The 27665-nt window shown below is 42.5% G+C and overlaps 1 long non-coding RNA gene across 1 annotated transcript; it reads left to right on the top strand.

Moving 5' to 3' along the window:
- Positions 1 to 3634: 3634 nt before the first annotated feature.
- Positions 3635 to 27456, top strand: LOC129635334 (uncharacterized). Its single transcript, XR_008706232.1, has 3 exons — positions 3635 to 4107; positions 5620 to 5677; positions 27155 to 27456. It is a non-coding gene; the product is annotated as an uncharacterized LOC129635334 (long non-coding RNA).
- The last annotated feature ends 209 nt before the right edge of the window (positions 27457 to 27665 follow it).

Here is a 27665-nt window from a genome sequence, read left to right as displayed (position 1 = left end):
AATTGAATTTGACCTGGAAAAAAATCTCCACAAGTTTACATGAGAGACGAGCAATCTTGTGCCCATAAAAGTCTATCTAGAAGGATGAATCATATATTCTTTTATATTTTTTAACCATAGATTCTAAAGAACAAATAATTCAGAAGATGCTTTGAGCTTACATTGTTAAGATATAATGTTCATATATACTTTCTATTAATTTTTAAGAAAATTATACTTTTGTGCTCTTGTCTAGGTAAACAGTGGTCCAGAATCAGGATCCCACCCCTCATACCAAAATCAACAGATGTTCAAGTCCCTCACAGATTAAATAATATTTCTGATTCACATTTGGTTGAATCTGCAGATGCAGAACAAGTGAATCTGGAGGGCTGTTGTACACATTCTACCAGATGTGTAATATCACAATTTTAATTTCAGAAGACTAGGGCTGGAATGACATCATATTAATGTCGTTTATAATCACAACCCTTGAATTCATCCTATTTCTTTGCATTAGTTTCAATATTACAGGCTGAAACACATGTGATGATGCTCTTCCCAACCATTTGGGAACACAGATGTTTAACTGCTTACTAATCGGAGTCATTTGAGAAAAATAGTCAGGCCACAGCAACAAAAAAATCTTTTTGCAAATATGTAATATTAGCAAATCTGCTGTAAGGATGTCACGTAATTCTCTCCAGCTCTGTGCTAACAGGGAAGCAGAGAAGATTTAAATCAATAGGGGAAGCAGGAGCATGTCACAGGGTTAGAAGTGTGGATTTGATGTCAGCCCTAGCTTCACCAGCAGCTTTTAGCTCTTCCTGGGGGGATTTGGATAAGTTATTTATCCCCTAGTCCAGTTTGCTATGATGACACAAGCGTATGTGTATGCTGTAGACAGGATTGTTGGGAGAACTGGATGAGATAATCCATGGTAAACTTGAGCGCTGGATGTGGCCTACACAGTTAAGAGAATGCTATTGCTACAGAACATCACAGATGTTACCTCTGATTCTTTACAAGAGAAATGGAATTTTGACTGTGGTTACACATGGCAGCTCTGGATGAAACTGGGGTGAATAAGAATCGGAATTGCTGGAATTTACAGTAAGACTTGGCCATACCTACGTTTTCCTGGCTTCTGCTCAGTTGCCAAGAACTGTGGTTTTTCATTGCATCCTGTGAGTTCTTAAGTCTCAGAAGATGACAGTTGGGGTTCCTTAAGAAAGTGTGGTCCTGGTAGATAGACTTATTTATGTTTATGTTACCCCCTTTAAATGCCCTAAGAGTATACCAGGAATTGGGTTTTCAGAGTACTACCAGATTGGTGGCTCAGCTAGTAAAGAATCCGCCTGCAACACAGGAGATCTAGGTTCAATCCCTGGGTTGGGAAGATGCCCTGGAGAAGGAAAAGGCTACCCACTCCAGTATTCTGACCTGGAGAATTCCATGGACTGTATATAGTCCATGGGGTCGCAAAGAGTTGGACACAACCGAGCGACTTTCACTCACTCACTCACCAGATCTGAGACTTGGAAAACCAATGCTGAGAGCATGATGGGAAATTTGATAATTAGACCAACGTGCAGTGGATGATATTCCCCAAAGAGCAGCAAAACAATTTAGCTCAGGCTGTGGCTGACACTTCTGTTCTTAATCGAAATGCTTCTGCTTTAAAGGCTAGTGATGGTCTTCACCGGGGCTTCCCTGGTGCCTCAGATGGTACAGAATCTGCCTGCGATGCAGGAGACCAGGTCTTCACTAGGGATCGATAGAGTATTATGTGGGAAAATGGTAAATTGAGTATGAACTGTTTCATCTTTTGATAATAATGTTTCCAATTTTATTGTTTATATGTAACAGTACGGATAAAATTGTGTCTTCTCAGCAGCTGGTTTGAAGATTCTTTTAAACTGAGAAATGTGGCCTTTGCTGAGGAGTTATGTGCAGCCAGCTGTGCAGAAGGAGAAAGTGTGGAGCTGGGGCAACTTTTCATGTAGAAGAAGGAAGAAAGGGACTTTCCATTTATAAGCATCAGAAGCTGGAGTGGAGACAAGGGGCCAAGGGAGACCAAGAGGCTAGATGGGTAGGAAACGAGAGAGAGGAAAACCCATAGGTTGCTTCGAAAAGAGCCCTGATCCAAGAAAAGGTCCTAGTGGGGTTGTTTTGAAATAAAACACCATGGGCTCTGAGAAGAAAGTATCCTCTCTTCTCTTTCACCTGAAACTTCCACAGAATTTAGATTGCTCATCTGAGCTCATGGTTTCAGATTCTTTTTGGAAAAGGAAGAAAGGTGCTGAGGCTGCCTCAAAGTGGGCGTGAGGAGAAAGCAGCGCGTGTAGGAGGAAACCAACATATGGTACACACAAGTGGCACAGGCTAATTGTGGAAAAGTGAGAAAATCTGGGTGAGCACAAGGAAGGAAAGAAGGGCTCCGATTTGTACCACCCCAATATAGCTGTTGCTAATGTGCTGATGCCTTCTGGTCCTTGTTCTAGATTACTGAGCACATTTCGGTTGTTCCTTTATTCTGTTCTTTAAAAAGAAAGTAGGGTTCATGTAGTATACACTACTTTGTAACTTTTTGCACTGGTTTAACCTCACTGAGACCGTCGCTTTACCTGTAAGCTGTCACTGGAGAAGGCTATGTAGAATAATTGATACTAGAAATACTGATTCTCTGGCTTTTGCTATCATAATTACCAGTCTGATAAATATCTTGAGGGTCCAGCCTTGCACACTTCCCTGGTTACTGTCTTCAGATAAATTTTTCTTCCTCCCTTTTCCCTCCCTTTTAGTCTTTCATGCATCTATTTATCAACAAATAGTTGCTGTCTTAGCTTGGACTGCTACAATAAAATATAGTATGGACTGGGTGAATTAAATAACATTTATCCCAAAGTTCTGGGGACTGGAAAGCCCAAAATCAAGGTGATGGCAGATTGAGTTTGGGATTAGAGTTATCTTCCAGATTTGCAGATAACCACCTTCTCTGTGTCCTCACGTGGCCAAGAGAACAGAGAATGAGGGAGGGAGAGAAAAAATGGTCTCTTCTCATTATAAAGACACTAATCTCATCATGGGAATCCCAGTTTCACGACCTCATCAATCCTAATCAACTCCCAGAGGATGCACCTCTAAATACCATCACATTGGTAGGTAGTGTTTTAATGTCTGAATTTTGGGAAGGATACGAAACATTCAGTCCACAGCAGTTGCTGAATGTCTCCTCAGTGTTGGGGGCCCTGGGAGAGGTTCTGGACATACAGATCTATTAACCAGCATGTGAAAGACACAGTCATTCATCAAACAGCCCTGAAGAAAAAAATCCTCAATAACTAGTGAAACAAGCCCCCTGCCAAGGAGAGTCATGGTTCCAGGGATATGTTTAGTGAGGATTGGACTAGTTTAGGGAAGTCATGGAAGACTTCACTGAGGAGGTAACACTTGAGCTCTGATGTGTAGGATGAACAGAAATTACTTAGGGCAAGAGAGAAGGAAAGAGGATTACTGGGAGAAGGAAGAGTGGAGGCAGGGGCTTGAGGGCTGGAAAGAATATGGAACAAAGGACTAAAATAAGATCAGTATTATGAAAGTAGACACACCCAGGAGGTAGTAAGGAACTGCTGACTGAAAAGAATACAGCATTTCCAAGCCTTATTTTAAGTAAAAATGTCCTTAAGTTATGCTGTATCACATTTAACTATACTGTTTTAAATATTCCACTGATGGCCAGACCATGCCAATAACAATATTTAAAAAAGAAGCTAAGGGATGTTGGATATGGAAGGCTGAGTGAAACAAAGTGAATCTGAAAAAACATTTATGAAATGTCACCTTCATGGTGTTTGTGACTCGTTTTAACAGCCCACACTTAGCAGCTCATCTGAGATGGGCTTAGAGAAGACACACATGTCACCAGCGCAACAAATTAGCAGAGTAACAAGACTGGGTCCGTCACACTCGGTAAGTTCCATCACTGGACCATTTCCACAGTCACTAATCCTGGGCCCGGTCTTTTCTCAGCCAGCAAAAATACGGAATCTACAGAGCAAGACAGTGTGGACTCAAGGCAAGAATGCCACCGCGCAGCTGACGGAACTCCACATTTTCTTGGACAAGGTACAGAATTAGAGCATAATTTCATGAAAACGTCCATGATTTTTTTGACACGTCTATTTGTTGATAACACTGGTGAGACTTATGGGAAAAGTCTGTTTATAACTGTGTATGACTCAAGCGTAACACTTGGCAATCACTTCAGCTTCACTTGCCCCCTCATCTGGGTATTAATAACTTTGTGTCAGGCGTAATCAGCAATACTGTGTCAGTGGTCCCGCTTCACCTTACGCTCCTTTTGATGTAAGACAAGGCTATCACGTTGCTTTTCTTATCTTTAATTTGATGATTTTTCACAGGAAAAAAAAAAAGAAAAGGAAAAAAGCAAGATTTGAAAATCACCTCTTCTTTTATTCTCTTTCCCAATATTTTATCCAATGTATAACCTGCTCTTATTTTCATACGGGTGAAAATTAGATCATATCACACAACTAATGTCTTAGTTTCACAAGGAAATTCAGAAAATTAGATTAAATATGATTACAGAGATGGTTCATGTTAAAATAAAGTCTGCTCTTTTCTTAAAATGTTCCCTTTTCCTGTGCTAGAAGGGTACCTTTTCTTTTCAGAAGCTCTTCTGGCTTTTTCTTTCTCTTTATTTGTGGTCTAGAAGGACCCCACTTTAAAACTCTTTATCTGTGTTTTCATAAAGACCAAGCTGGCAGCAGTCCAAAGTAAATGGGCTTAGTTTTAAAGCATGTTTCTTCAGTGAAGAAACAATTGATTTAATTGCCAAAGAACTGGGGGGAAACAAACAAAACGATAGCTAGGAAAGCTCTCCCCTCAAACCACTGTACTCGCTGAAAATTATCCCAGTGCTCCCCTCTTATTCACAGGACATACAGTTGCAAGATCCCCACTGGATGTCTGAAACCAAGAGTACTGAATTCTACATATACCATGTTTATTTCCTACCCATACATACCTACTATCAAGTTTAATCATCAATGAGGCACAGTAAGAGATTAACAATGCTAACTAATACAAATAGAACTATTATAACAATATACTGGAATGGCACCCCACTCCAGTACTTTTGCCTAGAAAATCCCATGGATGGAGGAGCCTGGTAGGCTGCAGTCCATGGGGTCGCTAGAGTCTGACACGACTGAGCGACTTCACTTTCACTTTTCACTTTCACGCATTGGAGAAGGAAATGGCAACCCACTCCACTGTTCTTGCCTGGAGAATCCCAGGGACGGAGGAGACTGGTGGGCTGCCGTCTCTGGGGTCGCACAGAGTCAGACACGACTGAAGTGACTTGGCAGCAACAGCAACTGGAATAAAAGTTATGCAAATAGACTCTTTCTCTCAAAATATCTTATTATACAAAATTAATGCTGTTCCCATCTTAACTAAGCACTCGTGATACACTATGGCTGTAACTTTTGCAGTTTGTGATATAATAGGAAAATTAGCACAAGTTGATTTTTCCTCCCTCAGTATTTCATGGATAGAAGATTTACTCTTACTCTAGATCTAAGCAACTTCAGACGATTTTTTTTTCTTATTTAGTCAAGGTTGTTGGACTGCCTGTCGCTCAAATGGTAAAGAATCTGCCTGCAAAGTCGAGGTTAGTAAGATTTTTTTTTCTTATTTAGAATAGGTTATTTAAGCCCTACTCAGAAAACATGATGACATTTAAAATGTACCAGTTGTTTATTTCTGGAATTTTCCATCTAATATTTTCAGACCACAGTTGAATGTGGGTAAATGAAACTGTAGGAAGTGAAACTGTTGATAAACAGGGATGAGTGTAACAGCAATAGAGGAAAAGAGTGTGCTGCCCTGCATCACCAGTCTTTTGTTCCTGAATTGTTCTTTTCAAGTATATAGCAGCATGCCAAATATTGACCTATTTAAGCCAACCATTGCATACAGCCCGGCATCACATTTTTAATAATTGTTCAATACAATACAGCCAACTGGTTCTACACAATTGGAACATGTAGATAGGATCTAAAAAAGTTTCCGACAAACACAATCCCACGGAAGCCAAGTCCACTCAAGAGTTTCTTTTGAGCTCTAAACGCTATTTGAATCATTTTTAAGCCATTGAAGTTTCTATCCCTCCTCTCTTTATAACACTGTCTTTTCCACCTAGAGGAAACATGATCTTCTTCTTTTAAATCTGTTTTCAAGATAAAATAAAATTTCTCTCTCACAATGTGCCAAGCTTTGTTGGGAATAAAAACAAAGAGAAAAAGAAGGAAAAATAAATACAGCAACAGTTATTTTTTTATTTTTTTTTTTTTTAGCAACAGTTATTCAAAGCAGGATAAATGAAAATATCAGAAGCAAGCTGTTAGCATGTCAGAGGCACTGAGGGGGGCACACCAGTCACAGAGAACTAGGGTTCATCAGGAATTTCACCCCGCATAGATGATCTCCTATCTTCTTTTAGAAACTGTGATTATGAGGCCACACCAAGAGAACGTGCTACCACTAAGAGCAGCTTTATGAGCATTTCTTTTTCTAGGCTAGTGGCAAGGGCAGCAGGTTGGATGAGGAAGTTTGGGGTTTTGTCCCAGCTCTGCCAGCAACTTGTGCTTCAGTCAGCTGTGGTTTTAATCACGCTGCAAAACAGAAGACCCCGCATCTCAGTGGCACACCACAATGAACGCTCATTTCTCACCCACTTGGGTTGGCAGGTACTGCTCTGCTTCTGTCTGCAAGTCTACAGGTCATTATCAATCGATCCCAGTCAAGGTCAGGTCTACTTCAAGAAGCTCTCTTGCCTGGACCAGGATGAAGGGGCAGTAGCTACCAGGGACATCTTCCTCTCATGGAGGAGGTTGGAAACTTCTGGATGGCAAATGCAAACATCTCATATCTCTCAAGACCTCTGAGTGGAACTGGTACACTGCTATGCCCACCCTCAAGGACCTTCCTTCCTTATCTAGCCAGATGCAGTCACCACCGGACCAAACCTAAGCTCAAAGAAGGGGGCAGGGATGAGGGAAGAATACTCCTCCCTTAGGGGGATGGCGGTTGAGGTGTGGAGACTGGCTGCACAATAACAGAATTTACCACACTCTAATTTCAAGTAACAACTGTATTTCTGTTTATCAAGTCTGTAAAATAAGGCTTTGGATCTCACAGGCAGAAAGAAATCTATCCTGCCAAAGGTCAAGTCAGGAAACAAGGGTTATGAATTACTCTTTTAAAAAAGTCACAATTAAATACACTTGATGATTCCAATCCCAAAGAAAGGCAATGCCAAAGAATGCTCAAACTACCGCACAATTGCACTCATCTCACACGCGAGTAAAGTAATGCTCAAAATTCTCCAAGCCAGGCTTCAGCAATATGTGAACCGTGAACTTCCTGATGTTCAAGCTGGTTTTAGAAAAGGCAGAGGAACCAGAGATCAAATTGCCAACATCCGCTGGACCATGGAAGAAGCAAGAGAGTTCCAGAAAAACATCTATTTCTGCTTTATTGACTATGCCAAAGCCTTTGACTGTGTGGATCACAATAAACTGTGGAAAATTCTGAAAGAGGTGGGAATACCAGAACACCTGATCTGCCTCTTGAGAAATTTGTATGCAGGTCAGGAAGCAACAGTTAGAACTGGACATGGAACAACAGTCTGGTTCCAAATAGGAAAAGGAGTACATCAAGGCTGTATATTGTCAGCCTGTTTATTTAACTTCTATGCAGAGTTCATCATGAGAAACGCTGGACTGGAAGAAACACAAGCTGGAATCAAGATTGCTGGGAGAAATATCAATAACCTCAGATATGCAGATGACCCCACCCTTATGGCAGAAAGTGAAGAGGAACTCAAAAGCTTCTTGATGAAAGTGAAAGAGGAGAGTGAAAAAGTTGGCTTAAAGCTCAACATTCAGAAAACGAAGATCATGGCATCTGGTCCCATCACTTCATGTGAAATAGATGGGGAAACAGTGGAAACAGTGTCAGACTTTATTTTTCTGGGCTCCAAGATCACTACAGATGGTGACTGCAGCCATGAAATTAAAAGACACTCCTTGGGAGGAAAGTTATGACCAACCTAGATGGCATATTGAAAAGCAGAGAAATTACTTTGCCAACAAAGGTTCGTTTAGTCAAGGCCATAGTTTTTCCTGTGGTCATGTATGGATGTGAGAGTTGGACTGTGAAGAAGGCTGAGCGCCGAAGAACTGATGCTTTTGAACTGTGGTGTTGGAGAAGACTCTTGAGAGTCCCTTGGACTGCAAGGAGATCCAACCAGTCCATTCTGAAGATCAGCCCTGGGATTTCTTTGGAAGGAATGATGCTAAACCTGAAACTCCAGTACTTTGGCCACCTCATGCGAAGAGTTGACTCATTGGAAAAGACTCTGATGCTGGGAGGGATTGGGGGCAGGAGGAGAAGGGGATGACAGAGGATGAGATGGCTGGATGGCATCACTGACTCGATGGACGTGAGTCTGAGTGAACTCTGGGAGTTGGTGATGGACAGGGAGGCCTGGCGTGCTGCGATTCATGGGGTCGCAAAGAGTCGGACACGACTGAGCGACTGATCTGATCAGATCTGAATGATTTCCATGAAGATCATAATTTAGGCTGAGTATATGATGAAACATCTGCATATCAATGAGAAAGTTGCCACTGCTTTTTGACCTCTTAAATTCTTCTACTGCAGCCTATTGGAGAAGAAGGCACACTCAGGCAAGTAAACAAAGCAAGCCAGTTTGCATATGGCTATCTGCCACCTCCATCTCAGAGGCTGTGTTACCAGGTGAAATCGGGGGTTAAAACCTACTGTCTAGAGGCCACATCTAGCCCACTGCCTGTTTCTGTATAACCTGTGACATAAGGATGGTCATTTTTATATTTATAAATAGCTGTAAAAAAAAAACAAAGAATATAGTATAACTGAAAATATATGAAATTCACATTTCAGTAGCCATGAAAAAGCTTTACTGGGACATGGCCACACCCATCTGCTTACGTACTGTATCTGACGGCTTTGAGTGCTATAGCAGCAGAGTCAAGCAGTTGCCATAGAGACCACATGCCTTGAAAAGCTGAAAATATCTGCTATGTCTTTACTGGCCTATTACCTGAGACATTTACCAACCTCTGGACTGAATGATTTATTCAGATATAAAATACCATAACTCTATTGGGGTAGGCCACAAAGTTTGTTTGGGCTTTTCTGTACCATCTTATGGAAAAACTCAAAGTAACTTTTTGGTCAACCCAATATATGGTTCTCAGTGTGAAGCCTATTCCTAGATAGGTTTGAAGCCTGACAGTTCTATATTATGAAACAGAGAGGTGAGCATAATATCTAGTGGGTCCAACTGTACCCTTGAGTCTACATCACTTTGAGAAAGCAGGAAACCCAGATTTTGTGATCCCTGACTCTCCCCTAAATATTCTACACAGACTGCAACTTGAAGTCAGCATTTTCCGTAGTGCTGGAAGCTGTACCAGTTCTCTGCGGCCTAGGTAAGACTCCATATCCCTCTACCGAGGTGTGTCTTAGCACTGGCCAGAAGGAAATGCCTGGCTACTCAAGGGTTCATTGAGCATGAGCTCACGTCATCTCAATCTATATTTCACGTTGCATTTTGAGTCATGCCAAAAATAGCCCCTCTGTTAACACTGATTTACATTTTGTGGTAGTTTATGCTCTGCGACAGTTTGGTGTCTGCCCATTACTTTTTACACACTTTTTAAAAAAACCCTCATAAGCTTAGAATTTGATTTAATTTTTGTTTAATAAAAACAAATGTCATCCCATGAGGGGAGATGGCTCTTGTTATAAACACAGGTGTGTAGGACTGTAAAACTTAATGAAATTCACAACCAAACATTGTAATAAATGGCCTCGGGACAGAAACAATCTAATCAGCCTCCAGTGAGTCACAGATGATTGGCTGGAATTGTACACAGGTGGCTGAGGGCACAAAGCCTTTGGCATCTTGCCTCATAACACACAGGGGACGTGCGTTTTATGACCCAACTCTACGTGCCCTGTCGTGCTTCACTGTTTGCGTATTTCTGTCCCAATCCGCCCTGGCAATGGAGTTACACAGAAATTATAGTCTGCAAACCACCCTCATTAGGAGAAGTTAGCAACTATTTCATTGCCTGAGAAAGGACTAGTGTGTTTTAAGAGCAGTGTCCAATGAAACTCAAGCTCTGGGGGCCCCGGCTGAGGTTTGCAGCTTTGAAAAGGAGCACAGAGGAATAACTACCCGCTCCTCTCTACCTGAAGCCTTCTTTTGGTAATTCTGTGGGGAATAGAAACTATGTTCCTCAGCTTGTACTGTGTGCTTTATGGAGTTGAACCGAGTCATTGGGCAAGCTGACGTGGCTTTTAGTAAAAGCAATGTACGTATCTTTGCAGCTTGGAGGAGGATCACTATCAAGACCAGCTTTCCAATCTTTCATTCCAAAATTGTGAGCTTTATCATGAATCTTGGGAGGTGTTGCCAGGGTCACTGACATTATTCAGGGAGCCATTTGCTGCACTTGATTGTATACTGATGCTGAGCATGGCAGGTGGGTTGCATGAGTACACTCTCAGAAAGATTATACAGGCCTTGTCATGGTATTGACTAATTCCAGCAAGCGAAAATGTATGGGATCATCCAACTACATGATCCTGTTGGTGACCTAGAAAAAATGTATCCAATTTGAAAATAAATGAGTAAACATCATTTCATTATTTTGGGAGCAAAGCAAGCACCTCCATTTTTGGAGTCACACCAGTGATGGCACCGGTACTACCAGTAACTGCTTCCAAGGGCATCTGCAGTCCTTCTGTGATGGCTTTCAGACAGCAGAGTGGTTAAGAGCAGGCTATGGAACTAGACCACCAGGGACCGAGTCCTAGTCTGTCATGTATAAGCTCTGTGACTATTAGCGACTTAGTCAGCATCTCTGTACCTCTGTCTCTCTTCCAGAAAGACCAGGATACTAACAGTACCTACTCAATGAGTGACTGAGCTATGCTATGAGTTAATTGATGCAAAGACTACAGTGCCTGGCACATAGTCATGCTTCATTGAGATCAGTTATTATTAATATAATTATTTGGTATATATGTTTGTACATCCACCCAGGACTCTACAATCATTATTACTTAAGAAGAGAAATGCATAAGAACTAATATTTATTGCATACCATGGCCTAGGTCTTAGCTGACTATTGTTCATTTATTATTTTAATTCTAATAATCTTATAGAGGAAGATACTATTTCCATGAATGAGAAAACAAATTCTAAAAAGGCAAACAAATCAGAACTTGCTCATCAGCTATGGTAGATCTAGTGTCAGGAAATTACAAATCTACACTGGTTATTGAGCTGAGACTTTGGGTTTACTTCCTGCCTCTATCTTTTACTAACTGTGAACTTGGGCAATTGAACCTCTTCAAATTTCCTTTTTCTCCTTGCAAAAAGTACATAAAAATAGAAACTACCTCACAGGTATAGCAGAAACATTAAATGATATACTAATATCGATGAATCTTTAGTATAGTATTCAGTACTTGAAAGATAGTGATCAGTAACTATCAGTTCAGTTCAGTTACTCAGTCGTGTGCAACTCTTTGCAACCCCATGGACTGTAGCACGCCAGGCCTCCCTGTCCATCACCAGCTCCCAGAGCCTACTCAAACTCATGCCCATTGAGTCGGTGTTGCCATCCAATCATCTAATGCTCTGTCATTCCCTTCTCCTCCTGCCTTCAATCTTTCCGAGCATCAGGGTCTTTTCAAATGAGTCAGTTCTTCACATCAGGTGGCCAAAGTATTGGAGTTTCAGCTTCAACATCAGTCCTTTCGATGAATATTCAGGACTGATGTCCTTTAGGATGGACTGGTTGGATCTCCTTGCAGTCCAAGGGACTCTCAAGAGTCTTCTCCAACACCATCGTTTAAAAACATCAATTCTTCGCACTCAACTTTCTTTATAGTCCAACCCTCACATCCATACACGACTACTGGAAAAACCATAGCTTTGACTAGACGAACCTTTGTTGGCAAGGTAATGTCTCTGCTTTTTAATATGCTGTCTAGGCTGGTCATAACTTTTCTTTCAAGGAGCAAGCTTCTTTTAATATCATGGCTGCAGTCACCATCTGCAGTGATTTTGGAGCCCCCCAAAATAAGTCATTATAATGTTCCACACAAAGATCTGTGTGGAACTATGGCTCCGTGTTGCCCCCGTCACAACACTTATTGTGTTGTTAACCCACCTATCACCACCATTAAAGACTGAGCTGTGTCATAGTGGTTACTCCCTCTCTGTCGATCACTGTATGTCTTCTGTTTATGACACAAAAATTTTGGCACACCTCAGGTATTCCATAAATACAAAAACAGTGGCTGGATGGCTAAATAAATTCATTTTTATGTTTAAGTCATCCATCCTGTGTTTTTGCCATAAATATAAAAAGAAGATACTACATTTACAGAGGAATATTATTCATTCTTATAAAGGAAGGAAATCTTTCCATATGAAACCACAGGGACACAGAAGGGCAAGGACTGCATGATACCACTTAGATATCTATCATAGGCTCAGAGGCAGAGAGTAGGATGGTGGTTTCCAGGGGCTAGAGAGGGGGAAGCAGGGAGTTGGGTTCAATGGATATAAAACTTAGTTATGCAAGATGGTCAAGCTGTAGCGATCCACTGAACAACATTGCACCTATAGTTAATAATCGCACACAAAAATTTGTTCAGACAGTTCAGTTCAGTCACTCAGTCGTGTCTGAATCTTTGCGACCCCATGAATTGCAGCATGCCAGGCCTCCCTGTCCATCAGCAACTCCTGGAGTGCACCCAAACTCATGTGCATCAAGTCGCTGGTGCCATCCAGCCATCTCATCCTCTGTTGTCCCTTCTCCTCCTGCCCCTGTAGATCTCATGTATTCTTAACACAATATTAAAAAGAGACAGAAAGAGAGAGGCACTAAAACTTTTTTATAGTAGTTCCCAACTTAATTTCATGGAAATTTTGCCCAAGGAATCTGTTTTGATTTCTTTTTTAATTTGGCTTGAAGAAACTGATATCTTATGAACGATGGGCCTAATGGGCCTATGGGCCCTTTTTTTCTTTAAAGAAAGAGAAATAGCAATGGAAATAAGCAGGGATCATGGCCTCTTGGGACTTGAAAGATGTTGCTTAGTGACATGGCATCATCACCATCAAATTGCTACCCAAATTTAGCTCTTCCTCTATGTAGCATACCATACCAAGAGCTTTTCAATAATATCTTATTTAGCATTCCCACCTAAAGGAAATCAATGATGAATAATCATTGGAAGGACTGATGCTGAAGTTGAAGCTTCAATACTTTGGCCACCTGATGCAAAGAGCTGACTCACTAGAAAGGACTCTGATTCTGGGAAAAACTGAGGGCAGGAGGAGAAGGGGCAACAGAAAACTAAAATCATGGCATCCGGCCCCATCACTTCATGGCAAATAGATGGGGAAACAATGGAAATGGTGAGAGACTTTATTTTTGGGTGCTCCAAAATCACTGCAGATGGTGACTGCAGCCATGAAATTAAAAGACGCTTACTCCTTGGAAGAAAAGTTATGACCAACCTAGACAGATTATTGAAAAGCAGAGACATTACCTTGCCAACAAAGGTCCATCTAGTCAAAGCTACGGTTTTTCCAGTAGTCATGTATGGATGTAGAGTTGGACTATAAAGAAAGCTGAGTACTGAAGAGTTGATGCTTCTGAACTATGGTGTTGGAGGAGACTCGAGAGTCCCTTGGACTGCAAGGAGATCCAACCAGTCCATCCTAAAGGAGATCAGTCCTGGATGTTCATTGGAAGGACTGGTGTTGAAGCTGAAACTCCAACACACTGGCCACCTGATGAGAAGAACTGACTCATTTGAAAAGATCCTGATGCTGGTAATGATTGAAGGCAGGAGGAGAAGGGGACAACAGGATGAGATGGTTGGATGGCATCAGCAATGCAATGGACATGAGTTTGAGTAGGTTCTGGGAGCTGGTAATGGACAGCGAAGCCTGTGTGCTGCAGTCCATGGGATTGCAAAGAGTTGGACACGACTGAGTGACTCAACTGAACTGGGATATAGTTGGTTAACAATGTTGTGACAGTTTCAGGTGAACAGTAAAGGGACTCAGCCACGCATATACATGCAGCGTAAACTCCCCCAAACTCCCCTCCCATGCAGCCTGGCTCGTAACATTGAGCAGAGTTCCCTGTGCTACACAATAGGTCCTTGTGAGTTATCCATTTTAAATACAGCAATGTGCACATGACCTTCCCCAAATCCCTAACTATCCCTTCCCTCCATCCTTCCCCCAGCAACCATAAGTTTGTTCTCTAAGTCTGTGAGTTTCTTTCTGTCTTGTAAGTAAGTTCACTCGTATAATTTCTTTTTAGATTCTATATGTAAGGGATGTCATATGATATTTCTCCTTCTCTGTCTGAGTTAGTTATGGATGCAAATTTTCATTCCTGTTCTTTCAGTGAAAAAAACCAATGTCCAGGGAAGTGAAGTGACTTGCCCAAGGTCACAGAGAGCAGCAACGTGTCAGATCCAGGGCTAAAACATGGCTCACTCTGACCTCAGATCTATCTCCACCCTTGCTGTCTTCCTTTATTCACCCAGTCTATAAATACTTACTGAGTATCTACCATTAAATGAGTAAATATTTTTAAAGAGTTTAGAACAGTGTCAGATATAAAATAAGTGCTGACTGTGTTTGACAAATAAATACATAAATTCTTGGCTTGAATGGAATATATCAGTGAACAAGGCACACAACCTCTGCTCTTGTGAAGCTTAAGAGATGGGGCATGTAACAGAGGGGGCAGATGATAAACAGTGTGTATAGGAAATAAGTAGCAGAGCATGGCAGAAGGTTATAAGTGCAATGGAAAAAGAGCAAGGCCTGAGGATGGGGTGGGGATATTCACAGGGATGCTGGGTTGCATTTCAACATGGTTGTCAGGGCAGGACTCAGAGAGAAGAGAAACTCTGAGTAAGAAGTGGTGGCTCTCTCAGGGAAGTGTACTCCTGATGGGGAAGAGCTAGCGCCAGGGCCAGAGGAATGGCACACAGGCCATGTGTCTGGACTGGAGTGACCAAGGGCAAGAGAGGTGGGGAATGAAGTCAGAGAGGTGATGGAGTGGGAAGGAGTGAGGGGTGGGGGATGCGATGCAGGGGTCCCCTCTCAAGCTGCTAGACTAGGACCCCCTCCCTCACATTCTGTCCCCTAGAGGCGGTCCCAGTATTTGCAATTCCTGCTCAGGGACAAGGTCTGAGTAACCCCATCCAATGCTTGACATTTCAGGGTCGACAGAGTTAAAGTATTAATAGAATATTCAGGAGCCAGATGGTCAGCAGGGTCTGCTCATTCCGTGAGCATTAGATCCTGCAAAGGGCAAGGGTTATGTGAGTGGCTCCAAACCTATGACATCTGTCGGCCATGCACAGATAAAGGGCCACAGATAATTTGAAAAAATTGAGCATGCAACTGAGGGTTGCATGGTAGAGAATAAAGGACTGAACGACCACAAGAAATCTAAAAGTGTATGTATATGTGTGTACCTATATATACATTTGCGTATGAATATATGTATATACATTATATATATATGTGTGTGTGCATACATTTAATTCAATTAAATCACTAAGTAATAACTGCCCAACATGTGCAAGGCACAGTGAGGAAGACCTAAGATTTTTATAACATGGAGCGATTTTTAGGCACCATGAAATACTAGAAAGAAGACTGATATTTGAAGTCAAGAGCTGCTGCTGCTGCTGCTGTCGCTTCAGTCGTGTCTGACTCTGTGCGACCCCATAGACGGCATCTCACCAGGCTCCCCCATCCCTGGGATTCTCCAGGCAAGAACACTGGAGTGAGTTGTCATTTCCTTCTCCAACACATGAAAGCGAAAAGTGAAAGTGAAGTCGTTCAGTCGTGTCCGACTCTTAGCGAACCCATGGACTGCAGGCTACCAGGCTCCTCCGTCCATGGGATTTTCCAGGCAAGAGTACTGGAGTAGGGCAGGGGTTGGCAAACTGTTTCTTGAAGAGCTGGGGAGTAAATATTTTAGGTTTTGTGGGCCATAGAGTCTGTGTTGTAACTTACTCAACTCTGCCATTGAAAGCCTCCTAGACACCATGTATACAAATAGGCATGGCTATGTCCTAATTAAACTTGACTTACACACACTGGGATTTGGCTCATGGGCAGTTGTGTGCTGTCCCATCAGTTGAAGACTTGGACTTCTACTAGATCTGCAGAAGGTGCTATCTGCTGAGCACATGCGCTATCAGGAGCACATGCTAGGTGCTTCTCCTACTAATCCTAACGTAACTCTTTTAGCATTCATAGTATTATCCCTATTTTGCAGATGAAGGAATAGAGGCTCACCTCAGAGAGGGTCAGTAAATTGCCTAGGGTCACACAGTGATTAAGTTGGAAAACTGAGAAGCAAATTGTGGGGCACGATTCCACATGGCATTTCTTTCTATCACAGCACACTGAAGCTCGCAGAAGAGAAATGCAGATAATAAAATAATCAGTTATCTAGCCCTTTGCCCAAAGCAACTGAGATTTTAGTCGCTGTGTATTCTTACATTTACAATGTCCATTTCAGCTATGGGGAAAGAAAAAAAAAAAGGCGCATTTCCATTTTGCCTTCTTTGGCATGTATGCGGACTTCTCTCCAGAGACTTCAAAGCTGCTTGAGCCTCAGGTTCTGCATTTTTCTTGGAAACAATCTGTGCTTTATAAATGATGGTGGTGGGGGGCTTTTAGGCTGTGGGGAATAAATTAACACGCCCTGCTCTTTGTTCTGAGCAGTAGATTGGCGAACTCAGGGAAGAAGAGAGCAGAGTGAAATGCAAAAATACTTTTTGAGTCACATGCAAACTAGAAGATGTACAGAAATCAGGTCCCCACCCCTTGGGGCTCCCTTCATTCCTCCATGCCCTCTTCCCATGGGGCTCCAACCAGCTCAACCTTCTGTTCTCAAGGAGAAATGTCAGCTTCAGTCCTGATTCATGGCCCTTGTACTTGTTCCCTCTGCTTAGAATGCTCTGCTCCTGGATTCTCACAGACCTGGTGTCTCTTGTTCACTAGGTTTGAGTTCAGTCCGCTTATTTTCACAGGAAATTCTCCTAGGAGCTCCTAGTCTAAATTTTCCAAATGCAGGTCTTTCTCTGTCACATTAAGCTGTGTTCATTCTTGGCATCAAATACTTCCTATCTTGTTCATTTACTCATTTTTATCTTTTGTTTCCTCTGATGACATTTTCAACTCCATGGAAGTAAGCACCTTGCCTGTTTTGTTCATCCCTGCTCGTGGTGCTCTGGACAGCATCTAGCACAGAAAGGTATTCAGAGAACGTCTGTTGAATGAATGCATGATTGACAGCAGCAGAAAAACGTATGTTGAATGCTTACTGTCTGCTAGGCACTGGGCTGAGCCTTTATATGTACTCCTTCACTCAGTTCAACAGCTTAATTTCTTCAAGGAATTCTGATTACCCCCACTTTACAGATACAATGGAGGCTTGGAATGGTCAGTCCCACAAGTGATAACACTATTCCCATCCCAGCCCATCTGACTTAAGTCACTATTTGCAAGATACAGGAGAAGTGGAAGAGTGAATCACACATATATTACCCTGAAGGATAAGGAAAATGTTCTAACCAAGAGCCAGTTCAAGAAAGGAAACAGCCTCCCTTTCTCAGAAAGCCAATACAATGGTGATGACTTCTCATCTGTGTCCAATGCAGGGCAGTGTTGAAGAAGGGGTGATAGGCAGGTCACCCGCACGTGTTCATGGACATCCAGTAAGAGCACGAGGCTATGCCTTGCACTGGTAACCTCACGGAAGTGGGGCTTTTTGTCATTTGTCTTTGCTGCATTTTCAAGGTGCATTATTAAAGAAACCATCTCAGGGGAGACTGGTGATCTCAGTGGGGAGCCCTCGTCTCCGTTGGCGTGCCTGAATTCTGCTCTGGGTGTGCCAGTCGTCACCTCTGCCTGTTTCATGGGCTGGATTAAGAAGTGACACTTAATAGAGGCTTCTCCAATTCGTCCCTTTCCATTTGCACTTTTGGCACATTTGCTTTGAGTTTCCGGCTTTGATGTTGGCTCTTGTTCAGCAGGCTCTGGGCTTTGGGGGGTGTAAGCTGTAGCAAGCAGGAGGAAAGCTTTGTGTTTGAACTGGCACAGTGATTGATTAACACTTTCTGTAACTTATCTGGTGAAAAGGAGACTACTCGGCAGAGAAGGAACCAGATGGCCAGAGGATGCAGGCCATACATTCTGAGATACTGATTTTGGGGGTTGTAATAACCTCAGATATGCAGATGACACCACCCTTATGGCAGAAAGTGAAGAGGAACTAAAAAGCCTCTTGATGAGAATGAAAGAGGAGAGTGAAAAAATTGGCTTAAAGCTCAACATTCAGAAAACGAAGATCATAGCATCTGGTCCCATCACTTCATGGGAAATAGATGGGGAAAAAGTGGCAGACTTTATTTTGGGGGGCTCCAAAATCACTGCAGATGGTGACTGCAGCCATGAAATTAAAAGATGCTTATTCCTTGAAAGAAAAGTTATGGCCAACCTAGATAGCATATTCAAAAGCAGAGACATTACTTTGCCAACAAAGGTCCGTCTAGTCAAAGATACGATTTTTCCAGTGGTCATGTATGGATGTGAGAGTTGGACTGTGAAAAAAGCTGAGTGCGGAAGAATTGATGCTTTTGAACTGTGGTGTTGGAGAAGACTCTTGAGAGTCCCTTGGATTGCAAGGAGATCCAACCAGTCCATTCTGAAGGAGATCAGCCCTAGGATTTCTTTGGAAGGATTGATGCTAAAGCTGAAACTCCAGTACTTTGGCCACCTCATGCGAAGAGTTGACTCATTGGAAAAGACTCTGATGCTGGGAGGGATTGAGGGCAGGAGGAGAAGGGGACGGCAGAGGATGAGATGGCTGGATGGCATCACTAACTCGATGGACGTGAGTTTGAGTGAGCTCTGGGAGTTGGTGATAGACAGGGAGGCCTGGTGTGCTGCGATTCATGGGGTCGCAAAGAGTCGGACACGACTGAGTGACTGAACTGAACTGAACACCCTAGAACAAACTGAGTGTGACATGTAGTCATACTAACACATGGACCCTGGTAAGATTGAGTGTTGGGGGTGGCTCAAGAAGTTTGCAAGTTGGTATTTCATTCTTTGAGCAAATTTTAATCACAGGATGGCCCTCGTTACTGCAAGGAAAACAAACCAATCCAAACAGAAGGGACAAAAATAAACTCAAAATAAAATGTGTTTCCAACTTGTTTTGGTCTTGATCTTTTGTTTTGTATTTTGTAAACTCCACTGTCAACTACCAAGCTTTAGATACAATTGGATAGCAGCAAAGTAAGAAAGAGAAAAAAGGAAGAAAGGGAGGGAGAGAGGCAGGAAACTACAAGACTAATGATCAATAACTGACCTCCTAAAGCAGCTTATAAATACAGCCCTGTTGCATCAACATTCAGTGAGTAAAGCAACATTTTCATTTCTGGAACATCCCTTAATATTTTAAAGCAAGAGATGCTTGCTGTCCTTCTCCGCTTATTCTGTTATTCCAGACAAATTTCTGTTGGGGAAAAGTCAAAATAAGCCAGCTCTATTCTCTTGTTTAAGCGAAAATGAAGGGAGTGTTTGCAAACATGTTTTTAATCAGACTTTTACATTTGTACTTAATTATTTATTTAGCCATTTACTAAACATGCTGCTAGTTCTTTCAAGGAAGAGAAAACCCTATGTGAAACACGACTCAATTCTCTTTGGGGCTCTACCCACGGGTCCAGCCTTTACAGTTACTATTTCTGACAGCGGGAGGCTTGGTCGCCTGCCATCAGGAGTCCAATGTGTGATTTCGGGACAGATGACAGCATCTGAACAATCTCCTCACACAACCTCAGAAACCAAACCAAAAATCAGAACAAATACATCCTCCTCCATTTCTTAAGTATGTTTGTAGTGGGAAATGGAACGCAGATGCACAGAAAGGTTCAATATTGATTTGAGCATGTTGAAGAAAAAAAGTTTCAAAAAAAAATAATAATCCAGTAAGACAAGGCACCCATTAGTAACGTAACTCAAGTCAAGCCATTCAAAGCACCTTCAAACTCAGCTATCAGATATGTGAGTTTTTAGCCACTCATTAATTCCTCTGGGTAGCATCATAGAGAAACTGTCATATACATTAGGTCTGGGAAAACTAGCTTTGATGCTGTTAGAATGGGACTGGTCAGTCTGTGGATGTAAGCTGCCTTTCTTCCAGCACACACCCAGGACCAACATCGCTAATCGATTATAGCACTGTTTCCCACTGAGCCCATAAGGCCTTAGAGTCTCATTGGAAAGAAGTGCCGAGTAGCCAGTCCTTCAGTGTGGGACTTGTCGTCACTGTGGACACTGGCTAGGGCTCTGTCTCCAGGTGACACAAAAGTCTCCTGCAGTTTTGACAGCTACCATCGCAAGTCCCTCCTGGCATTTGCATCCTTGTAATTCCCTCACTGTGAGTGTGGGCTAGACTTAGCCATTCATTTCTGGTGAACAACATACACAAAAGTGCTGATGGGATGTTACTCTTCAGTAGGTTACAAAAGACCAACTCTCATCTCGTCGGGACTCACTCTTGCCCTCTCTGAAGAAACCAGCTGCACCGTTGTGAGCCGCTCCATGGAGAGTCCACAGGGCAAGGACCCAAGGGGAGCCTCTAGTTAGTATAGCTTGGGAGGAACTAAGACCCTCAGTCCAAAAGAAAGCCAGTGACTAAACACTGCCAACAACCACATGAGTGATCTTGAAAGAAGGGGACCATCCCCCAGCCAGGCTTTAAGATGACCACGACCCTGGTCAGTATCTTCCCTGTAGCCTTGAGAGAGACCTTGAGTCAGAGGACTTCCAACTCACAGCAGCTATGAGAGAATAAATACCATTGCTTAAGGCCACTAAGGATTGGGATAATTTGTTACATAGCAATAGACAGCTAACATAGTAAGGTTTTAGCAGACTCCATGAAAGTGAGGACGCAATGATAAAGAAGAAAAAGGAACCCGTCTCTGAAAAGGAATTCAAATTTCCCCTGGCATGAAAAACTAAACTTAGTCCCAGCTCAGGACTGTGATTGGCTTTGGGAATCTTATCATTCTTATCAAACATTTATTACTGTTTGTTAATTATTATTGTTAAACCTAAGTATGGCCTCCTGTGGTATCTTGGAGTTACAAAGAGGCAAGCCCTGGTCTCTCTCCTTAGATACAGCAGGGTCAGGAAACAGATGCTATGATGAAGTGGACACCGACTGCTTTCATTTGCCCAGCAAGCGTCCCGATTCTTTTTCAGTTTCACCAGGCTGACTTTTCTTGAGGAAACCACCCTGGTATCTCTGAGGCCCATTTGGTCTGGATGGCACTAACCCATGGTCAGGTCTGATACCAAGCTTGCTAACTTGGCAGGATGTGGGTGACCACTGTTACCTCTACTTGGAGTGAATCGGTTTGAATTATACCAAAGAGAGGAAAGCAAAGTCAAGAAAAGGAAAGAAGCGCACTGTTGACAAAATCTTTTCAGCACCTTTCTCCAACTGCTCTTGTACTGGGATTTTCAGCTCTATTAGGCAAGAAATCCCTTCCCCCACCCTTCTACCCTTAACCCTATATATGTTTGAATTGGGTTTCTGTAACTTAGAATAGAAATTATCCAGAATAATGCAACAGGAAAGATGTGAAAATGTAGGAATTTGAAAAAGCTGGCACTTCATAAAGTCGGCTTTGAGGTGGGCCTGGATTAGCAGGAGAAAAGGGTCACAAAGAGGTTGTTATGTCTCCTGGAGACAACTCAGATATCAACAGGGGTCATCATTACAGCTATGAATTTTGTAGGTGATTCGCAGTCTGCTTGGACTCACGTGAGAAAATGAGCCAAAATTTTAATAAAGTTCATATTCAGCAAATATCTATTCTGCACTGGCTATGTGTTAGGAACTGTTTGGGGGTGGTGCTGAGGAGAGAAGGACAAAACAAGACGTCTGTGCTCCAGGGGTATAGAAAAGTCTAGTCTCTTTCAGGGAGACAGATCATAAAAAAAATCAAAGTCTATCAGTGTATCCATCAGTGTAGGATAATGCTGGTGGTGATAAGCTCCAGGAGAGACAAAGCATGAAAGAGTTGGATAGTAATGAGGGGGACTAAGGAGGATGGGTACCATTTAAATACGGTAGCTAGGGAAGAACTTCTTGTAGAGTGAGAATGTGAACATAGGTATGACTGAAACATGGGGTGACTTGTGCAGGTATCTGGGGGAAGGTCTTCCAGGCACAAGGAAGGGTGAGTACCAAGGCCTTCAGTTGGAATGGAATATTTGGTATGTTTTAGGTCAATAAGAGGGCCAGGGTGTCAGGGAGACGTGAGAAAGAAGAGGAGCAAAAGACTATGGTGTCAGGGAGATGTCAGATTACTCAGTGTCTTCAAGGGCATCGTAAGAATGTTAGCTTTTATTTTTTAACTCAAGTATAGTTGATTTTACAACATGTTGGTTTCTGGTGTACCATGATTCAGTTACACATACATATAAATCTTCCTTTTCATATTCTTTTCCATCATGGTATATTACAGGATATTGAATATAGTTCCCTGTGCTACACTATAGGATGTTGTTGTTTATCTATTTATATACAGTAGTATGTATTTGCTAATCCAAAACTCCTAATCTATCCCTCCCCTGCCCCCTCCCCCCTTCAGTAACTGTAAGTTAGTTTACTATGTCATTAATCTTTCAGTTTTATAAATAAGCTTGTTTTTGTCATATTTTGGATTATGCATCCAAGTGACATCATATGGCATTTGTCTTTCTCTTTCTGACTTATGTTACCTAGTATGATCATCTCTAGTTGCATCCATGTTGCTGCAAATGACATGATCTCATTCTTTTCATTGCTGAGTAGTATTCCACCGGATATATGTATCACATCTCCTGTATCTATTCATCTGCCAATGGACCCTTAGGTTGCTTCTGTATCTTAGCTATTGTAAATAGTGCTACTATGAACACTGGGGTGCAGATATCTTTTTGAGTTAGAGTTAACTCTGGATATACGGCCAGGAGTGGGCCTGCTGGATCGGGATGTGAGCTTTCACATAAGAGTAACGGGCAACCAGAGGAGTGCCATGATCTGTGAGGCTCTCTCTTGCTGCTCCACTGAGAGTAAAGTTGCAGTGGACAGGGGTGGAACAGAAGACCTGTTTAGAGGCTATTGCAGAAGTTCTAGCAAGAAGTTATGGCAGTTAACAGTTGGGCTTGGATTCTGGGTATATTTTTGAAGATAAAACCTCTAAGATTTGCAGACTTATGGACTATAGCACATGAGAGAAAGTATGGTTGTCTAGGAGGAGTACATGGAAAGCTAGGGCTGTCTTTAACCAAGCTGAGGAAGGCTGGGGAGGAGAGCTGACATGGCACCACTCGATGTATGATGCCGGTTAGACATGCCAGTAATGGATCAGGTGGGCAGTTGGATGTATGAACCTTGAGTCCTGGGGAGAGGCTGGGTTGGAGACGCATGTTTGGGAGACACAGCAGACAGAGCTGTTTAAAACGGAGATGATGAGGTCCCCTAAGAGGTGAGTATAGACAAGACGCAGAAGACGTTCAATCGAATCCTAAGATACTCCATCACTTAAAGGTCAGGAAGAGGAGGAGCTTGCTGGAAAAGAAACTGAGGTGAAAATTTGAGCCACAGTGCTTTGCTATTGATGTTCAGTCGCTAAGTCATGCCTGATCCTTTGCGACCCCATGGACTGCAGCATGCCAGGCTTCCCTGTCCTTCACTATCTCCCAGAGTTTTCTCAAACTCATGTCCATTGAGTCAGGGATGCTATCCAATCATCTCATCATCTGCTACCCTCTTCTTCTCCTGCCCTCAATCTTTTCTAGCATCTGGATCTTTTCAGGCCAGGTATCAAACAAAAGCAGTAATTTTTCTGCTTCTGCTTTTCTCTGCTTTACCTAGTATCACTTCCCTTTCACTTTGTATAGTACTTTCTCAAGAAGTAGTAGGAAAGCTGGATTCTAACTACACAGACTCACTATAGTCCAGTGTTCTTGCCCAGAGAAAAATCAAGACATAGGAACTGGCCTTAAAGAAGATAGAGTCTCTACTGCAATGAATAGTGAGTTCAGGATGGAGGACAGATACTGGGGAAGTGAGGCAAGTTTCAAGGAATCTGGTGGGTATTAGGTCCACATGAGAAGTCAAAACTATGAAGGCAGACAAAGCTGAAATGAGCAGCTACCCAGTAAGAGGAAATGATGGGCAAGAAGAATATTAGATAAGGGTTCAGTAGGCTCGAGACCTTGAAATAGAAGGTGGGAGATCCAAGTCTGGTACCTGATGAATACCCAGACCATGGGCTTCAGTGCCAGCTTATTGTTAAAACCTTTTTTAATGGCTTGTACACCTTTTATTGTGCATTTTGGGAACTCCTTGCCCCCATGGAACTGGCAAAATGTGAAACTTGACTATATCACTCATTCATGTACAATGTCACTTTTCTCACATACATACAAGGACAAAGTCCAATGTAAATAATAATAACAGCAGCAAGTAACATGTCAAAGTGTCTTCCATGTGTCAGGCACTGGTCTAATGCCTCATTTTTCACTTATTATCTTCCCATTTTACAGATGAAGACATGGAAATTAGGCAATTACGTGGTGTGCCTAAATTCCCACAGCTAGTGAGTAGGAAAAATACAATTCAAACCTAGAGCTTTTGAGACTGTTCTGGCACTATCAGAGCTGTGTAGGGTGAGAGCTAAGTGTTAGGTGAACTAGGGTTGGACGACTGTGGGTTTAAATGAAAGCCTGTGTGACCATGGGGACCAAAGTAGGCGTTGAGCCCAAGTGATGGCAATGGATCCTCTGAAACACATCCCATGAATGTGTACCAAGGTCTGCCATTTTGGACCAGAGTATCTGCTGAGCAAAATAAGTGCCCTGATGATTGCAATAAGGCTAGTAAATAGGATATGGTGCTCCTTTGGACCCAGGCTCTGTGATCCACAGCCCAAATGGCCAAGGAGTTAGGCACATCCTCACGTGTACTTTTAGCACCTTCCTAGAACATTTCAGTAGCGAGATGTACCTTCCCCTATGTTATAGCTGAAGAATCTAAGACTCATGGGAGTGACCTACACAGGTTTATCCTGGAGGGAAAAGGAAGAGACCAATTATTCTCTCTCATACTCCTAGGGAGAAGGTATTCTTTCTTGTCTCCAAACCAATGCCTCTTTTCTTGCCACTTCAATCTCTTTTGTAACAGCTTTGCCTCCTCTACCCCAATCCTACTGAAACAGTTCTGGGGAACTACGAGTAGTACAGACCAACAATCCTTTCTTTCCCTCCTGTTTCCTCTCCTCTTGGAGCCTCTTCAGCACGTTTGAAACTGTGTCTTCATTCCCTTCCCCCAAAGTGAAAGTTGCTGTCTTTTGGTTAATTCAGAACTGCAGGGATAAATTCTTAGGAAAACCATGTGCTTTTTATTATGTTGTTGTTTATTCATGGACTTGAAACACATTTATATTGGTAGGCTATTCATGGAATAAAACATTCAGATGAAAAAAATAATAACAGAGATCTTGGTAGTCATCTTGAGGAAATAAAGAGAAGCCTCCTGTAGAGAAGCATGTTTACCTCTTCCTGTCTCATTTCCTCATGTGGGAACCCTGTTGACCACCACCATGGTTGACAACCACCCCAGCCTTCTTCATGTGAAATTCATCATCACCGTAGAGACCTGGTCCTTGTTGCTATCAGCACAAAGGCAGCAAGTGGCCCAGAGCTTACCGGGATCTCATGTAAGGTAAATAAAATAAAGTCAGTGCCTCTAGCTACCCGCCTTCAACTTTTCATTTCAAACTCCACAGTGGGGACACATGTTTTATGGAGGGTGAAAGGGGAGGAACTATTACCTATTAGTTCTAATATCTACTGTGAGCAAACACCCTGCAGCCTTGCTACTCAAAGTGTGGTCTGGGGACCAGTGGCAGTATTGGCTTCTTCGGAATGTGTCAGAAATGCACAATCTCAGACTCTACCTCAGATCAGATCAGATCAGATCAGATCAGTCGCTCAGTCATGTCCGACTCTTTGCAACCCCATGAATCGAAGCACGCCAGGCCTCCCTGTCCATCACCAACTCCCGGAGTTCACTCAGACTCACATCCATCGAGTCGGTGATGCCATCCAGCCATCTCATCCTCTGTCGTCCCCTTCTCCTCCTGCCCCCAATCCCTCCCAGCATCAGGGTCTTTTCCAATGAGTCAACTCTTCGCATGAGGTGGCCAAAGTACTGGAGTTTCAGCTTTAGCATCATTCCTTCCAAAGAAATCCCAGGGCTGATCTCCTTCAGAATGGACTGGTTGGATCTCCTTGCAGTCCAAGGGACTCTCAAGAGTCTTCTCCAACACCACAGTTCAAAAGCATCAATTCTTAGGCACAGCCCTACTCAATTAGAATCTACATTTTCACAAGGTGTCTGGGGAAAACTTCCTACATATAAAGTTTGAGAAGTACTGCATAGCAATGCTAAGTATTTCATTTATGCACTTCATACATTTCAGGCACATGTATTTATGACCATGAAAGTGAAGTGTTAGTCACTCAGTTGTGTCTGACTCTTTGTGACCCCATGGACTGCAACCTATCAGGCTCCTCTGTTCAAGGAATTCTCCAAGCAGAAATACTGGAGTGGGTTGCCATTTCCTTCTCCAAGGACTTTTCCCCACCCAGGGATCAAGCCTGGTTCTCCCACATTGCAGGCACACTCTTTACCAACTGAGCCATCGGGGAAGCTTGTATTTAAGTCCATGTTACTTAAAAGAGAAAACAACCCAGATCATGATGGTTAAGGAGCTTGGCCAAACTCTTGGCTAGTTTGTGTTAGGACCAATATTTGAATCCTGTTATGTCTGACTTCGAAGCTTGCCTATCTTCTACTGTCTCATGCTACCTTCATTTTTTTCCCTAAAGGTTAGGTTGCAGTGAGCAGCTCTCACTTCAATGAGAAGAAACATGAGACTTGAATTTCCACAAGGAGAGACTTAGTGAAGCAAGAATTAGAAGTTCCAATAATGGTGGACCAAGGGAAGCACTGGACAAGTCAAACAAACACAGGCTTTCAGAGATTGAGAAGGGCATGGCCTGAGGATCTGGGCTGCTCTCTAGATGTACTCAGGCCAGGATAGTATGGCCTGGAAATACATCTGCACGTGTTTGAGCCTTGCAACCATGTCTGGCCTTTTCCTTCCTCCCCTGCATGTGAATGAGTGGTAGAAAAATCAGCAATTTTCCCCCAAGTTATCTAAATTAAAGCTGATAAAGAATGACCTTGAGGGCTTAATTCATTCCACAGATGGGCATTATTTGGCATACATAATGTTGGTCCAGAAAATGTTGTAAATTTTTCCTAAAATGTCAACACATTTAAAAGTATAAGAAAGTAGCATATACATACAAAAATTTGCATATATAATTGTCCATC

This window comes from Bubalus kerabau, chromosome 20 (genome assembly GCF_029407905.1).
Source record: "Bubalus kerabau isolate K-KA32 ecotype Philippines breed swamp buffalo chromosome 20, PCC_UOA_SB_1v2, whole genome shotgun sequence".
NCBI classification, from domain to species: Eukaryota; Metazoa; Chordata; class Mammalia; order Artiodactyla; family Bovidae; genus Bubalus; species Bubalus kerabau.
The sequence above is the reverse complement of the archived record's forward strand: the minus strand, read 5'-3'. Positions and strand labels throughout refer to the sequence as shown.